This window comes from Taeniopygia guttata, chromosome 1, assembly GCF_048771995.1.
Source record: "Taeniopygia guttata chromosome 1, bTaeGut7.mat, whole genome shotgun sequence".
Taxonomy (NCBI): Eukaryota; Metazoa; Chordata; class Aves; order Passeriformes; family Estrildidae; genus Taeniopygia; species Taeniopygia guttata.
In genome coordinates, this window is record NC_133024.1 from 100,700,235 (window position 1) to 100,715,618 (window position 15,384).

The 15,384-nt window shown below is 38.1% G+C and overlaps 1 protein-coding gene across 9 annotated transcripts in view; it reads right to left on the reverse strand.

Moving 5' to 3' along the window:
• Positions 1-15,384, reverse strand: part of SH3KBP1 (SH3 domain containing kinase binding protein 1) — a 210,863-nt gene that overhangs the window by 189,750 nt on the left and 5,729 nt on the right. The gene's annotated exons all lie outside the window — the stretch shown is intronic.

Here is a 15,384-nt window from a genome sequence, read left to right on the forward strand (position 1 = left end):
AAATGGCCTTCAGGATTTTTTGTTCCATCATCTTTCAATGGTTCACATGGGGCTGACCAGCCTGTAGTTTTCAGGAAAAGAAAAAAAAGAGACTTCTTGCTCTTCCTGAAGACAGGATGTACATTCTTCTGGTTTTAATGAACCTTTGCTAATCACAGGAACTTTTTGAAGACCATTAAGGGGGACCTCCCAATATCAGTTAGCTCCCTCAGGACATACCACACCAGGGCAATGGCTTTGCATGTGACGAGTTTGTTTAAATATTACCTAACCTGATTCTCTTCCACTGAGGGAAGCTTTACCTTTTCCTGGACTTTCCTACTAGTTTCAGAATCCTGAACAGGCCAAAGTCTTTGCTCTCAAGTCCGGGGTTGCAACCTGGCTTTCTGCCTATCCCCTCCTCTCTGGATCCTGAACTTTATCATTTCCTGGTCAGTGCTGCCAAAGCTGCCCTCAGCCTTCAGATCCCCCAACAGTTCATTGTTTGCAGGTGTGAGATCCAGTAGACAACACACTCCAGAAACCTCCTGAACTGCTCACACCCAACCCAGCACATAAACAAGCTACACGAGCTCTCCAGCAGATATCAAGGTGATTGAATATGAGCTATCCTATTGTATCTTCACAATCTCAATGAAATCATAACTCAAACTGCATGCAGACATATAATTCCTTTTCTTTGCATTCCATGCTGTCTGCATGAGTACATGGACATTTCAGAGAGCCAACCATCCATGCTGACTTCCCAGAAAGAGTAGCAGAGTTTTCCCTGTAATTCTGAAAAGCACTTCCTTGTTTATATGGGTATGCTTGGGAAAGGCCTCCATCAGTCCCGATTTTTTGATTACAAGGTCTCCATTGTATCACATTTTGTTTGCCAACCTGGTCCACCAATTGCTCATAAGGTAGTTAGCAGAGATGCTTTTGTTTTAATCAGGTGAATCCCATCTCTTCCAAGCAATCCTCAAAAAGACCCTCATGATCACAAAACTAGAATTCTGTTGCTGACACCAACCATCTGTGTAACCAGCTTACTCACAGGATCTCTCCACTCATCAAAATGCTCAGTTAGAGCACTTTGCTCTAACCCAAAGGATCAAGGAGAATCCACCCAGGCTCCCACACTCTTGGTCATCACCCCAGAACTATACAGTCACAGCTGATAATTTAAGATCCCTTCAGGTGATATCATTGAAACCTGCACGGGAGAGCAGCAGGGAGTAGTAGCGTGAAGCCAGAGAAGCTTTGGCAGTCTTACCACAGTGTTCCAGATCCAGAGTCAACAAGTCTCTCTAGATGACAGGTCAGGTCAGGTCAGGTCAGCAGATGAGAGTCTCAAACACTTGCAGCAGGGAATTTCCCTACTGTTACCACTTCCCACTTTCTCCTGGTGCTTCTGCATGGCTCAGATTTACCAGCTTGGGTGCTTCACTGGACTGAGCACCAAGACCCCCATCACCTACAAAAGCATTCAATCTGTTCTCTAACTGCAGATCTTGAGCTGTAGCAGGAACCTTCCTTCTGTCATCAGAAGTTTTAAACTTCAGGTTTTCAGGCTTGCCATTCTGGGAGTCTCTAAATCCACCCTAAGAGGCACAGACTTCATCTGCCCTTCTTTCAGGAAAGTTGTGGGTTTGGGCCCTCGAAACCATAGGGACCTGAAGGTCTGGAAAGCCCAACCCTCTGAGTTCAGCCAACTAACAAATTTTTACACATATTTCTAATATATGAACTAGAGTCCCTAAATTAGCATCAATATTATCCATATATATGTGTGTGTGTGTGTGCGCGCGTGTGTATATGTGTGTGTGTATATATATATATATATACACACACACATACATACAGTTTACCCCAGACCAACCAGTGCATTTGGATCAGAAGCTGTATTTACACAATAGCTCTCCAAAGACTACTGGATTCAAGCAGTGGTAGCAAGGTACACACATCAATGAAAAATTTTATCTCCACAGAACATAACAGGGCTGTGGCTCAGAAAAGGCAAAAATTTGGACTATTCAGCAGGGTATTTCCAGTTTGGTTGAACCCCAGGAAAGATCTTTTGAAAGCAAGGTCCTGTATCTTCATTTTTAAGCAGCCTACTAGGATGTACTTGCTTTTAGGACTCAAAGCTTTTTGCACGTGTCAAGTCATTTCTCCTCCCTACTTAGGAAGCTTTAAAATCTTATTCTGATTTTGCAATTACATACTGCCTTGCTCTTCCTAAGCAGCTAGAAGGTGGGTAGAGAGCTGTAAGGAGGAGATGGCAATGCAGCAGGGATTCAGGCTGGCTCCAACTACTGATTTTTCAAACACTCCTCAACATTCAGACTGCAGCGAGACATAATGAAGGAGGACAAACTCTCCCACTCTGTAAGTCCCATATTTTTCAAGAGTTCTAGAGTTTGTTGCTGTTCTTGTAGTTTTCCCTTAAGAAGGCTGCAAAAATGACATTATTAATGACAGTTTTCTTATTAATTATGTTCTCTCTCTTAAATTGGGGCACCAAAAGGTAGAATGAGGCTGTTGACCTGACTCTACAGTGCCTTGGGTAGACTGGAGGCACTGGAGTTGTCTCTCTGAAGTTTGCACTAATTCACATACAGACAGCTGCAGCTGTTCAATCACTGTTGTTTTACTGAAGGTTTGTTTAAACAAACAGAAAACCCCAACCCTTCACTGTTCAGGCTTTGCTCTGTCTATAAAAGTTTCCACTTATTAAAAAACACATACAAATAATTTTAAAAGCTGCCTTCTCTCAGAGAATTTGATTACTGTAACATAAGTGCATGTAAGCAGAGACATATGAGTCACCAAAGTAAGACCACACAATCAAGATGTTTATAAACTCTTCAAAGGAAGCTAAAAGGGCAGTTTGGAAGGAGAAAGAAGAGTACATCTAACAAACCTGCAGAATTGTGACAAACTGATGGGAGGGTACTTCTGACATCACTCAAAATTCTCATTTATCACAGTACTGAAATTTGAAGAGCACATGACAGCCAAAAGTACTCTAGAGTTTATAGGTTCTTGCAGTTGCAGTTTTTAAATCAAACTCATTTTCTAAAGCATGCTAAATCACAGCACCTCCTCAAACTTTGTTTTGAAAAGTTAATTCAGTCAAACTTGGTATTTTTTGTTTCTTTTGAGGTGAAACTTGGAAGCTGGATTGATATTTCAGAAAATGCTGATCCAAGTTTGTTACGAAAAAGCAGATCAGAGTTGTGCTTCACATCTGTAAGTATAACATACCTGATTCCTGAAGTGCTGTGCTAGATTTCTCCTCAGGAACTGGATTAAAACTATGTCCCAGTTTGCACAATGATTCACGATTTGAGAAAACACTCCACGGACAGTGAGCTAATATTAATTTTATTTGTTAACCAACAAAGGTTGGTCTTAGGCTCAGCTCTGCCAAGGTAAACAGATTGTTGTATTAACAGCCAAAACTCAAATCCATTTTAAGTCAAGAGAAAAATAAAATGGCAAAACTGGGATAGGCAGATCTGGTTTCTCTTTTAGAGAAATTTTCTTCAAATTATTGTACCCCATGATGCCTGAAAGTCAAACCTGCCCCAGCCAGCAAACTCTAGCTACCCTTTCTGTTAGAAAAAGGCATGCCAACAAAATCAGCTATTCCTAGTCTTATATTAGCATCAATCCAAACTGTAACATAAAAACTCATGAAATAGAATCAAAGCTAGTTATTAAGGCCCTGCTGGAGACTGGCACAGTACAACTCATTACTGCAATGTCAGGGACAAAGATTTTTTTAATTTAATGCTTAGTGGTTTGGATTTAAAATACACAATTTGAATTGCTAATGATATGAACCAGGCATTAAAATGTAACCTAACAGCTGTATTTTTAAAAAGAACATCTAGAAAAAAAACTGTTGATTAAATGTTTAACTGGTCCTACCATTCATTCCGCAAATTAGTCTTGCACATACAGGTGAAATTATTTTGTTGATAATTACAAATATTTTTCTCACTGTTTAGTTTGTTTCCTTGCCACATTTTTTATTACAATCTCTTAAACTGACCTAGTCAGAATTTCTTTAATAATGCTACCAATACTTGAAGAGAGAAATGTCTACTGTTTATTCTGTTTTTAGTTATTGTGCAGTGCCTTTCCAAGCAAGAAATAATAAAGAAAAGAAACAGAGATTTGCTACTGTGCAACAAAAACTATGATATTAAATCAGTTTCTTGTGAGACATCTGAAGTGTGTAGGCACAATGGAAATGTTATTAACCTCTTTGGCACTATTCCACCCAAGTAACAGCATCCATATGGCAGCACCACCTTCTGCAGCAGTCTGGTTTCACACCCAAATGTAGACATTAAAGTGAGTAAATACAGTTAGACAAGGCAGTCAAGGAGTTAAGAGCTGTAAGTTTTATGGTTTTGATTTTCTAAGTCACTCAGCTTCATGTGAAGGATAAACATGCTTTTTGCATTGGCTTACCCAAAAAAAACAGAACAGAAACCAGACAGAATACCTGCAAATATTCTGCATTCAAGCTTTCAGTTAAAGCTCAAATTACATTTCCTCAGAAGAGAGTGCATCACACTTTTGCATGAAGATAACATAACAGGTTAAAAATCTGACCATGGAATTCCATCTGCCTTAACTTTACAGACAAGGTCTTCTTCAAATGTGCTGTTCTAAGACACATGGGTACAAACTTGTGAGCCCAGAACACTTTCAGAGCTTATGGGCATACTTAAAAAAAAAAAAAAAAAAAAAAAAAAAAAACCACTTTTTTTTTTTGCTATATGACAGGTTGCAATAAATTCTTAGTGAAATATTAGAAACCACCAGGAGAGAAAAAATTAGTACCTTTAATTAGACCAAACAGCAAAGCAAGACTGACTTACAATCTGAACTTCAAAGAAAGAAAGAAAGAAAGAGAGAAAAAAAAAAAAAAAGAAAGAAAGACCCAGGGGAAAAGAAAGTGCACAACAAAAAAAATCCCAACCAAAACCCAAACTACATTACATTCAATAATGCTGGTTTCATAAACTAGACTGGAGGGCCAGGTCTGAAGATCAAATATCACCTACAAGGCCACTGTTTTCTTCACTCTAAGAACAATGAGCAGCTGGCAGGCCAGTCACGTGAAGGATGCTGTGGTACAAATAGGATTGACAGAAGAGAAGGAAAACAGATTCATATAAAGTCTGACGTGTCTCTTCTACCAGATAACAAAATAATCTATAGTTTATAAAGACTCAACTCTCTCAATGTCATTTATAATATGAGATGAAGGAATGAGTCACTGAACAGGCCTCAGAGTCATCATTCTACCAAAATGGAAATGCCTCGTAAAATAATTGGTTAAATACCAATATACCTCTAACTTTACAGCTTAAATGTAAATTACAACTGGGATTTTTAAGAGAGCTTGAGCTGTTAGTTTTGTAGCATGTCTGTGGCACAAAAAATAACTTCAACTTTTTGTATCTACTTGATTGCAAGCAAGATCTATTATTTCCTTGAAAAATTAATTCCAAACTTTGCTCCATTGTAACATTTTTCTTTTGCAACACTATCAGGAATAATGCTCCCTGCTAAAAGTATTTGCAAGGATTTCACTTCATTAAAAATAAAAGCAGAAGGGGAAGGAAAAATCAATATCAGAAGGAAAAGCAGTACTATTTAATCTTCAAGATGTTAAATCCATGCTACATGATAAACAGCAACTCCTCCACTTAAACAACAGCCTTCAGTTTACATTATATTTTCCTATTTCCCCTTTGCAAACAATGGGGGGGAGCTAAAGGTCATAGTCCCAGAATAGTACCTTCACTGCATCACTCCTCAAAGGGCAGAGCAGCCACAGAAGGGACCACCTAAATCATATTGCCCAGGGTCCTTTCTTGTTACAGCCACAAATCCTCAGCCAGTCTGCACCCTGGGGACACCACAGGCAGCCACAGAGCGCTCAGGACAGATGGGGAGCGCTTGAGGGGAAGTCTCATCCTCATGGTGTGAATTCACATTCACACACAGGCACAGAAACAGAGGAATTGCCAGAGGACCCCAGCCAAAACCTAATCTGGAGGACAGTGAACACCTGGCCTGGCACTGTCCTGATGTGACTCTTCTCTGGGCAGCAGCAGAGCTGAAGCCACTCCAGCTGACAGAACACCTGAGCTGTCCTCCAAGAAAAGAAGAGAGCTAGTTTTCTCTTTTTCAAAGAGGTATGCTTGGTTCCAGTTTTTAAAACAAACAAACACACAGTTATTCGAGTGGAAATCACCAGTAGGACAAGAAATACTTTGTATTTCAGCTAAGCCACTTGGTATGACCACAATCCATCAAAAAAATCTCACATTTACAGTCAGGTAAAGAACAACAGCAAGTCAGTGTGCTTGTATTTTTGTATTTATGGGGCCTTTTCACATAAAATATACATCTCATAGCAAGTCTGTGGTGAACAACTTCAGGTAGGTATTTCTAAAACACACTATGGATTTAATTTTTTCTTAAGCCTATCATAGTAGCTGCCTCTAAGTGAATTTATAGTGTCACACCATATCTCTGATCCAAACTTTTTATGCAATATGCCAAAGCACATCTGAACACCAGAAACCATGCACATGTAACTATGGAGTCAGCAAGGAAAGGTCACTGTGGTAGTTCTAGGTGGCAGCAGTTACATCTATAGTCCCTCTTAATACCACTTTGGATCCAACAATACATATTAGATTTTATTCAGATGAGTCTCTTAACTGTTTAGAAAGACTGAGATTGCATAGGTAATCTTTGGCATTCAAGTGGCTGTCAGAGGAAACACGTCTATCCTATAAATTAATTGATCTTTTCCTGTGGGTAAAATGGTCCTTCTGCCTTGGACAACAAACTAGTCAAATCACATTTTTGCTACTGAAAGAGACTAATTTTACTGTAATTCATTGGTTCTATCAACCAGAGTGCCTCTCAACTACAGCAGATGTTCCCAGTGTACACAGCATGCACAAACAAACCTACTTTATATTCACATTGTCAAATTTGCAGACAACGTGCATTGTGTTAACATGTAACTAAAGAAATGTAGTGCTCAGAGGCAAAGCTGTCTTGAGAACTGTTCACCTTTGGAAGTGCTCTTCCCATCAGAAACTAATGCACACAAGGATCCATTTGGAAGAAATAGAAGACATTAGTTTCAGAGAAAAACATTTAACATCATCATCTTACCATGAGTTCCTGCCTCCTCCAATATCCATAAAAACAATTCACAGTTCTGAAGAATGTAAATTATTGTACCCATTGCTGAGAAAAATAGAAAAGGAGAAGAGTACTTAAGGTAAAAAAAGACAAATAAGTCCCATTTGACAAACTATATCTTCATACAAAATTGTTAGTAATGCATCTTTACTCTTGCAGTTTTCTAAAGCTCATTCTCAGACAACTGAGAGTATATAGGAAGGATATGAGTTACTTCTTCAGAACAAAAAGGGGAGAGATTACAGCTAAATACACCAAGAACTATTTATAAAACTACCACTTGGCTAAATTAATGACAACTGCTACCAAAGTAACGTATCACCATATAAAGCAAACAGGATAGAAAAGCTGATGCCATGAAAATAAGTGCTGTGTTAAATTACTCAGAAGTATTAACCCCGTATTCTAGTTCCAAAGTTGCCTTCATAATACTTATAGATGCCGATGGATGGTACTGAGATGGGAAGACAAATGAATAAAAAATTTAAAAGACAAGGAATAACCACCTTTTCAGAGATGATGTAGCATCATTTAACCCTCAGGAAGATGAGCAGAGATTGTAGTCAACAAGTGGTTCACAGTCTTCATATTGTGCAATGCACAGCATTTGTGTAGAAGCTCTGAGCTTCTACACCGGCAACATCCACCTCGTCTCATTAACATCAGATGAGAAGCATGAATGTAATTATGAATATGATCTCAGAGGAGCTTGGAAGATTTCACTAGATGCCTAAGCTGTTACTATCACCACACGTCTTTGCCAAAAGTAGCAACCCTTTTGCACAGGAGGAGGATGGGGAGAATACAACATACTCCTCTGCATCTTAGCCACATTTGCTGGAAGTGCTCATAAAAATGGTGTTACATTAAGTAACCAGACTGAAAAGTGGTGCACAGATACATCCTGTTGAGGTATTCTTGCTTTTGGAAGTGGCAATTTCTGCAAGAAGAGATTGCTGGCAGCAGTAGCCTGATATAGCCAAAATCCTCAGACTATGCTACAGCCTTTTGCAGTGTGATGCCAGCTGCAGACAAACATGGTGTCTTATAACAGTTTCAAAGTTATGTTGTTTTGCCTTAGTTTAATGGAATTCTCTCATTTTTAAGACAGCAGTTGTAAAATATTTACCCCAGCAGCAACTTTTCTGAGTCTACCTGTCAAATGCTAGGACTACAAACCTGCTGTGTTTTAACTGATGCATTATAAACTGTCACAAAGGTGTGTGCTGTACAACAGCAAGGAGCTGGGCTGGATGGAAAGAAGGAATAATCAGCTTTTTTCTTTCTAACCTCTTACATAAATCCAAGCATTTCAAGCTACAGAACTTCACATTCAGAGGAATGTCAGGCCCAGTATGGAATTTCTCAGCAGCTTCATAATTTATAAGTGAAATTAAAGGACACAACTATTGTGCTTTCATATGCAATGGACTATTGGGCATTAGAGGAGTTGTATCTTCTGTGTGTGTGTGTGCTGGGGCTCACAGCCCCAAGTACAAGAGCTTGGATGATGGGAAATTTGCATTTCATCACTATGGTCCAATACAACATTTACATGGCAGCATCAAGGCATCTCCACTAAACCTCTACACCACACTGAAAGAAAAGCCAACAACCACCTAAGGTGGTAAAACCACAAACTTCCTCAATTATGTGAGTACCAATGGCAGGTAGGGTGGGAATATTCGGAGAAAGGACACATGGTTAAAAGAACACCTTTAAAAACGTATCAATATAATATTTTCTTGATTAATAAAGCAATTTCATCCAACTGCTGCTCATGACCCTTAGCATCTTCTCTTTTAACACCGGGTTCTTTTATTCTCCTTCAAACTGTGGTAAGAACAATAGGATGCTGTTTTAGAATGCTGTTCTAGAAATTAGTGCATATATGAATACACAAGTTCCAGACAATCTTTGGGCAAATAAACTTCACTATTATATCAGATAATGTGTCAGCTTCTGTGCATCAAAAAACTTTCAAATTTCAATTTTAGTTTTCAGGATGCAGTTCTGGACTAGTAAGTTTTTCATGGTATCTTTAATGCCTCTGTTTTCTCAGCTCAAAACAGTTTCTCTAGGTAACGTTTTTGGATGTCACAATAAATGGAATTCTCAAACTATCACTTTTTTTTTTTTTCCTTTTATGAACAAAAATCCACATCAGAGACATTTGCTGCTTTTTTTTTTTTAATGGTGCTTTTCAAAATTCCATGTGTCCATCACAAGCCTGGGCAATGAGTAACTTGCATAAACATTTTTTTGTTTTATTTTCTCTTTGAGAAATTATCTTTATTTTGAAAAAGACAAAGCCTTTCAGAAAGCAGAGATTATGCTGCAAGTAGAAGACACAGCTCTTTGAACAGATATATCTGGTAGCAGGTTAAAGGTCTCAAGCAGTCTTCACCTGAAAAAACACTCATTTCCTTCCAAGGGATCCTCTTTTATGATGAGAACAAACCTCCAAATGGGAGACACTACACAGAGCTCCTCCTCAGAAGAACAATCCTGATAGCAAAACCTGATGCAAGCCAAAGAAATACATCTGAAAGCTCATCCCTGGCTTTCATTGTGAGCCAGAACAGCTTGTGACCTGATGACAGCGTTGTTCCAAAAGGGAATCTGAGCCACTCTGTGCTGGTTGAATGGGAATGCTCAGCCGAGCTGCACACAGAGTGAAAGCACAAACAACAGTCAGCATTTAGACAGAAGAACCCATTGCTGCTCCGAGCATGAGGGAAAAGGGGGAGAAAGCAGGATGGAGCTTTGTGGAACCCATGGAAACAAACAGAGGCAATAAACCCTATTGTTTTATAATCAATTATTCTTCTGACAGCCTCCTCATCTCATCCTCCTGCAACACTGGCACTGTCTGGAACAGAGCAAAGCGTGTAGCCAAAGAAGTAACAAGACAATTTCTCCTCAAGACAAGCAGAACTTCCTCAGGTGCTGGCACAGAATCTTTCTACAGCATCCAGGAGGCAACAGGCAGGTTAAAACATGCAACCAAGAGAACTAGAGAGGACAGAAATAAGGTGGTCACTGAATGTGTTCTACCTTGAGCACTTCTTCCAAGGCTAAGGACAAAGCTCTACTTTTCCATCTAAAAAAAAGGTTCCTGGACTCCATCCCCTAAAAGAATCTTCTAATGACCTTCCCTGGTTTTGACTGGTACAAGCTCTTAAGAGTTAAGGAAAGCAGAAGTCAAAACTAATTGTAGATTTCAGAGGATCTGGAGAGGCAAAGAGTGTTTCTTACATTCCATTGCTCTGCCTACAAGGCTGCATTTACATCAGTTCCTTGGTTTTGTTTCAAGAGAGACACTGACAGACTTGAGCAGACAGGAACTGAAATTCTACTTAAAATAGCATCATCCTGCTTAAAAGTTCTCCAAATTAAAAAAAAAATGGAATTTCAGTATTTGGCTTTGCCAACTTCCATAACCTGTTTTACTCCACATACCAGAGGCACCACTCTTCCATCAGAAAATATCAAAAACATTTCTGGCAAAACACAATATGCAACACACACCTCAGCATTATTCCAGGTTTGATTTCAAGTCTTAAAAACTTTGCAGATTAAAGCAATAGTCTCTAAAAGACAGTCAATGCCTTTCCTTCCTGACATCATATTTATGGGATTCCAGCCAAAGGTTTCTTCTGTCCCTAAATTCAAATAAAATGCATAAAGGATCAACTACAATTGTACTGTATTCTACACCAGATTGTCTCCAAAATTCTGTATATCTTTGCATCTTAACTTAGGGAATTTTGAGACTCTTTAAGTGAAATACATAAGAAAGTTTTGGCTGGAATCCCATAAATATGATGTCAGGAAGGAAAGGGATTGAAGAGAGTGCATATGAAAAGATGGGATGACAGAGCATCAGGCATGTGAACAGACAAAAAAAACCCAAAAAAACCCACAAGGCTGAAGAGCATCTTTCCTGAAAAACAGTTGAGAAACTGTAATGTAATTTTTCTTTCTAAAAAAAATTTATTTTTTTTAAAAAGAAAAAAATAAAAAACCAAAGCCACCCCAACAATCAAAAACCACCACAACACATGAACCCAAAGCAACAAAACAGCACAACTCACAAAGGGAAAGAAGCATACATGTACTTCTGTAAGTGATGAGAAGAGGTGCAACTGCTTTCTGACAGAATGAGGTGAAGGAATGAGAAACACACAGGAGCAAACAGGAATGTTTTCTCCACAACTGTGAACAAACTATCAAATACACTGCAGAGGAATACATATTAATAGATGTCTCAAGACTCCAAAACCTGTGCAGACACTTTTGAATTGTCAGAAGATAGTTCATCATGAACTTAACAGTATCTTATCTTAATCTTCCACAAACCACAGTCAGATAATTGAGATGTCAGCTAATCAAAAGCACTATTTATAGGTGCTTCATACACAGAAATTGTAGCCTTTAAAATAAGTAGCATGGTTAATGCAAATCAAAGTGAGCAATTCGGAAGGGCAGTATGAGCTGACAGAACAAAGACCATTCAAACTGACCTCAGTGGCCAAAGGAAAACTGACAAGTGTATTTCTACTTTTTTCAAATGAAGCTAAATAAAGGTATTTGATGAATGAAATGATCAGCAGATACAAGGGGTTTTTGTATTGAGTTTCAAGGAAAATATAGATCTTTCACAATTTAAAAAAGATTACTGGATGGAGGAGGAAATAGCAGCTGTCCAGGAAGATTAACATTAAAAACAATCATAACCAAAGATGACAGCAACAGCAGCAGGAAGATTTCTCTCCCAGTTGAAAGGTTGTTTCTAGCAACAGAAAGAGCTGATCTTACTCATACAAATTAGTTGGCTGTTCAAGGATAAATCTCTTTTCATCACACATTTAGTCAAGTAAGGAAGAAGTCAAAGAAGGATTTTGCTTATTAAGCAAACCTCCCATCAATAAAATAGCCTGGATTAACTGTACACACAAATCCCTTGATTAACCACATGTTACCTCTATGATGTTGGAGCAGTTCTACACAGATAGAGAAATTTAACCCACTGTGATCTACCAGACCTACAGAGAAAGAAGCCACAAAGAAAGAAGCAACTGAGGAGCTGGTCAAATCTATAAGCTAACTAGTTAAAAGCCAACAAAATCCACAAAATACTCAGTTTTTTTGTCACCTGGAAAATTAACTTTGTTGTTCAAGTTACTAACAAAAATAGCTACAAAGAACACATTTCCAGCACTAAGGATACAGCAATTAACAATTAATCAAGATTAAAAGTAATCTCATACCAGACTGAGATTAACAACTGAACTAGTTACATGATCAACTGGGCTCAGCAAATGGCTTAGAACCTTAAAATGAGATAAAACTTAAATGTTACCATTTACATTAAACATGCAACAAAAGTACAGAAGTGTATCAAATCTACTAGTTGAAGAGGTTTAAATGTTTCACTTCAGTACCAGTATTTAAGTCTGAACCAAATCTAGATTTCAAGATTGCATAGTGATTAACCTTTTCTTTCCCACATGCAATCTAAAAATACAGATATAAGAAAAGCTTGTAAGCTTTCAAGCTGGTGTTCTCCACAACTGTTGGGACCCTAGTGTTTCTCTGAACAAAAATTAAAATCAATAATAAGGTGTAGCTCATGCCATCAAAAATATCTTTAATATCATGAGGATTTATAAATTTGTAGACACTTTTTTTACTCTCCTGGAACTAATGTAATTTTTCATTTTATTAACAAGTGAAATTACAAGCATTTCTTACTACTGGGCCTGACTTCACATGGAGCAAATTTGTCTTCCCTGCTAGCAGGACCTGCCTGGGAGCACTGCTGCTCACTCTCAGCTGTTCAAGAATTCCCATTGCCACAAACTGCTGGATTGTGCATCCAAGGCAAGGCTCTCAAACTCAGCCTTTACTGGAACTCATTTCTCCTTCCCTTCCTTTCACCCAGCCATTTAAACTCTGATGGGAACAAAGTCAGGTTCCTTTAGGGTTAGAATTTTTTTTTTTTTTTTTTTTTTTGTAGTTGTCTGAGGTATTTTGGCTGCCTTGCGTAAGCTTTTGAGGGTTTCTTTAATGTGATCATTTAAGCAGAAAAGTTGATAGTTGTATTCAATGAAAATGAACTATAATACTGGTCTATTTAATGGGAAATTCAGGTGTCTTGTCTAGAGTAAAATGTTTTGATATGCTATTTTTCCATAAAGCTGTTGATTACAATAAAGAAATGTTCATAAGACATGAATAACAAAAAAGAAAAGTACTGCAGTAGTCAATCTTTATCAACATTCAAATACTGTTTATAAATAAGCATCACTTCTCTTCCAAAGCAAGCCACTAATCCCTACATTTGGAAACACAAGGCCAAAGCTAAAACATTTTTTATAAGTGGTCCAAATTTAACAGCAAAGAAGTGTTTTAAACCCTGCCATAACAAAAACTCTAAATAAAGGCATATTTTTCTAGGCACAGTTTGGAATCTGGTGTGCCCTTTGACAGTAGGAAATAAAGGAGCACTAACAGCTCAATAAAAGCTCAGTGAGACCTCACAGAAAAAACAGCAGGAATGAGAAAAACACTGAAAAATTAAGCTGAGATCTTGCTGCTTGCCAGTTTTATATCTGTCACACGGACAGAAAATTTTCAATGCTACACAAGCCTATCAGAAATAAAAAATCCACTCTGCCAAGTAACCAGAGTATGAAAAATGCTTTTTTGCCAGTGATGAGGATGAATCAGCAACCATAGATAGAGAACATACTTAACTTTAACCTGACACGAAAGTTCTCAAATAATAGTTTTACAATTGGCTCAAAAATGAAAAGTTCTGTATGTGCACACTTATTTTCTGTTACTGCTGCTACCCTTAATGAAAGCCTTTATAAGTCCAGCTCATGGGAAAAGACAGGGCTACATAGAAAGAGAGCCAGGCTGACACAAGTAGTCCATACAGCACCAGCAGTTGCACTGACCTCCAAGAACTTCTTCCCACAAAACCAACCTAAAACAAGCAAGAAAACACCCTGCAGTGACTTTTGTGTGTGTGCTTGAAACCTTGTTATCAATAAAAAGCACAAATATATTGTTTTTTAAGGTAACAAGCAAGTTCCTGGGAATTACAAGTAGAGAATACAACATGTTATGAGTATTCCTATTTTGCAGGAATTATTTTTTTGTTTGTCTTAGGTGAGTTGGGTTTCTTAAAAGTAAGTCACAGATTCATTAATACAAATTACCCGTGGGACATAAACCACTTAATTTTTAAATATAATCAGTATGACCACTGAAAGCTAATTAAATATTGATAAATCATTTTGAATGCTTTGGGTTGGAAGGGACCTTTAAAGACCTAGATCTAGTCTAATTGGGCCTTGACTTGCAACACATGCAATGCATCTATATTGACATTTACAAAAAAGCATTAGTTCCCCGGGGAGCTGTGCACCAATACTGACTTTGATCTTTGAATAAATGAATAGACTTACACTGGTTTTGGTGTGAGCAGGTTTCAATTGTCAGAAGTGATTTAGCTGCACAGTATGAAAGACAGAGAATGAGGTAAAGAGGAACTTTTTCCTTCTGTACAATACTTCTAATGAAATTCAAAGGCAAAGTTCAAAAGACACTTCTTTATACTGACACTACAGATTAATCAGAAGTTAGGGATATTTTTCTTGTATAAATGCTCAGCTTTCTATAATACATTATCTTTGTTGCTAAAGAGATTTTTTTCAGCACAGACATAATTTCTGATCCACAAATCCACACAATTCTTCATACTAAATCAGAAGCACAAATTCTCAGCAACACTCCCACTGTAATACAAACTGCTGTAAGACTGGGAACAAAGACATCCTTTCCCCTTTCACTGCTTGTCCTCCAGAATGCTCCATTCTCTAAGGCAAAGTTATGTTAGGAACAAAGCATAGCCAAGACCTTGCAACAGTCATCTCACCACACAGCTTTTATGTGGATTTACCACTGCATTCTCAAGAGTTGCTTTCTACTGATGCTTCTCAGTTATCAATAATAAAAAGGAGGGGAAAGACAACTTCATTTGACAATACAATCCGTGACTACTGAACTGCAGTATTTGCATATTCTCTCACACATAGGGACTTCAAGCTTTTATTGTGTTTCCTCTCAGTGTGA